The sequence below is a fragment of the Alexandromys fortis genome, unplaced genomic scaffold (genome assembly GCF_014885135.2).
Source record: "Alexandromys fortis isolate MF-2015 unplaced genomic scaffold, M_Fortis_MF-2015_v1.1 scaffold_92, whole genome shotgun sequence".
NCBI lineage: Eukaryota > Metazoa > Chordata > Mammalia > Rodentia > Cricetidae > Alexandromys > Alexandromys fortis.
The window spans coordinates 6,866,965-6,869,870 of record NW_026067972.1 but is presented as its reverse complement, the minus strand read 5'-3'; positions in this window follow the sequence as shown (position 1 = coordinate 6,869,870).

The window sequence follows — 2,906 nt, the reverse complement described above, 5'->3', positions numbered from 1 at the left end:
GTCTCACTCAGTTCAGCCTCCACTAGGCTAAACTGCCTTTGTGGGGCGAGTTCAGTGTGAACGCAGGGAAGGTTGTCCCCGATTATTATAGGACACCTCACGTGGGCTTAGCTCAGTTTGGCTTCATACTCCACCAAGGAACCTACATCGTCTTCATGTTCTCTAGACTGACCAAATCCTTGTGCCAGAGATGGGAGGACAGGACGAGGGGACCTTTGCCATTGGGATAAGGGACTCTCCATCCCCACTTTGAAGCCAATCAAGTTTGTCGTGGAAGTAGGGATGCAAGAGGGTGAACGGGAGAGGACACAGGCTGAATGTTTGAATGAGTGTGTGTCGTGGAATTGTGTCACTATCTGTGTGCAATTAGCGTGTGCGTGTGGTGCAGTTGTGCCCGTTGATGTGCCCAGAATGTCTCTACTCCCAGGCCTGCAGATGGCGCCTGGAGCCTGGAAAGCGAGGCTCGGTCCAGGCGTTTAGTTCTGAGGTTGCGCAGGCGTTAGCAGAATGTCCTTTGTCCCTTCCCAGTACGCCGGAGACAGGGTGAGGGTAGGACATTTTCGCGATCCAAGGTAGCGTGGGCTCCTGTCCTGCAAGTTCTAGGCTCAGATCCCCAACCCAGGCCATTAAGGTCCGCAGGCATTCAACCCCGCGAAAGGGTAGCAGTGTGTAGAAGGCGTTTACCTCAAAGATGCCCACGCAAACAGCCCAATGTACCCGAACCAGTGGTACCAAATGTTGAAGATACGGAATAACTGATGTTTGACTTAAAGGCTGAAGGAAGTTCACATCACCCTCAGCGCTTTCCTTCTCGACTTAAGTTCCTAAATTACTCAGCAGCAGAGCCCGCTCTAAGCAAAGGTTTCTTTATTCCCCAGAGGTTTCTTGAGAGACTAAACGCCGCTTCTGTGCCTAATGAAAGACTTGAACCCGACGAGCGGGAAAGAAATTTGTCCCATTCTTAAATGGATACAGATAAATGATAAACATTTGATTTAACAGTAACGCATCGAGTAATAAAAACAAATTAAAAATGCGGTTTTAAATCGGATGAAGCAAGGATGAGGCGCGCAATCCAGGGCTGTTTTGACTTTAGCCATCCGAGGACCGCGGCGATGATGCTGCCCCCTGGTGGCTGAGCTAACGATGTGTCCCTTCCCTCTCCTGCGGCATGCAATGTCCAGAACAGAAACAGACCACTGTACAGGTGTTCACAAGAGATGTATCCACTTAAGTTTCTTAATCCTGGGCTGAATTATGTCAGTACACTACTGTCACGATCAATGTATCTAAAGCAAAAATTAGCAGTATCAACATAGTTGTTCTGGAGCGTTTTAGTTTGCCACCAAGGGAGAAACAGTAATCTTGAAGAAAGTAAATCACGATCAATGTATCTAAAGCAAAAATTAGCAGTATCAACATAGTTGTTCTGGAGCGTTTTAGTTTGCCACCAAGGGAGAAACAGTAATCTTGAAGAAAGTAAATGTTTAGATAACAATCTCTGTACCTGGAGAGACGGTTTAGGTTTCAGAAGCTCTTGCTGCTCCATCAGAGGATCTGAGCTGGGTTTCCCGAATCCCCATGACGGTGAAGGGCAGACCCCTAACCACCTGTAACTCTAGCTTCATTGCATTCTGCCCCTTTAGCTTCTGAAGGCATACACCATAGTCACAAAATAGACAAATAAAAATACACTATAGAAGTGTGAAATTGCGGCTAGCTTGGTATCATGGACTGACGGTGGTTAAGAAACCTGGCTTCTGGGGCTGGAGAGATGCCTCAGAGGTTAAGGACATTGGCCGCTCTCCCAGAGAACCCAGGTTCAATTCCCAGCACTCTCATGGCAGCTCACAACTGTAACTCCAGTTCCAAAGGACCCGGCACCCTCACACAAGAAACCTGACTTCTGACCTTAGCATTTGCTCTCAGGTGTATGCTCAACCTTGTGAAGGCCTCAGGCATGGCTCTAAAAAGGTTAAAGGATTGACAAGGAAGGAGCGAACCAAGGGAGGCAAGAATAGTCATATTCTGTAGCAACTCTAACAACAGAGAGCTGGTCTAGCGTGGGGGGGGGCTGTGTATGTATATAAGTGTGTGTGTGTGCGTGCACGTGAGTGTGTGTTCCTTTCATGGAAGAGAGGGTGCTGAAATAATTTAAAATAAGACATTAATAACTTCCTGAATGGCCCCAAGTATAACTTACTGTTAGGAGGTAATGCTGAGTCAGCTAGTAAAAACAATGACTCAGCAGTTAAGACTGCTTGCTATTCAATCTTGTTCAGATCCTAGCACCCACGTAACAAGCTGGGTGTCTAATGCAAGTCTGTAAATCTAGCTCTAAGGCAGAGCTAGTCGGGAACTGCTGGGGCTGCAGCCTGGCCAAGAAAACATGAGCCTCAGGTTCGGGGAGGAACCTTCTTTCGAAGGGATAGGTGGACACAGATAGAAATAGGACACTTGATGTCCTGTTCTGACCTCAGTGTGTGTGCTGAGGCTCAGGCACCTGCTCACACGCACACATACACACAACAAATAAATAAACCAACAATAAGGTACTTTAGTACTTCAGAGCTAGAAGAAAACCCAAGATTCCAGAGATCACAGAGTTCTCATGTTTAGAGGACAATTCTGTAAATTTTGGAGAAACTTTAATGGTTGTTTTTCCTTTTACATTTATAGTAGAATCCATGAATTGTTTTCTGCCACTCATTGCTCTGGTAATTGTGAAATCAATACTGTTGGTATGTGCAGGAAGAAGACATGAGAAATCCTTCAGATTTAGTTTCCTTTTATGGTTTATGGTTTGCGCTTTTATGGTCTTTGGCTGAAGTGTTTACTTTTCCAACCAGCAGTTTTTTTTTTATTTTTGTTTTGTTTTTTGATGTTACCTTTAAAAGAAGATTTTT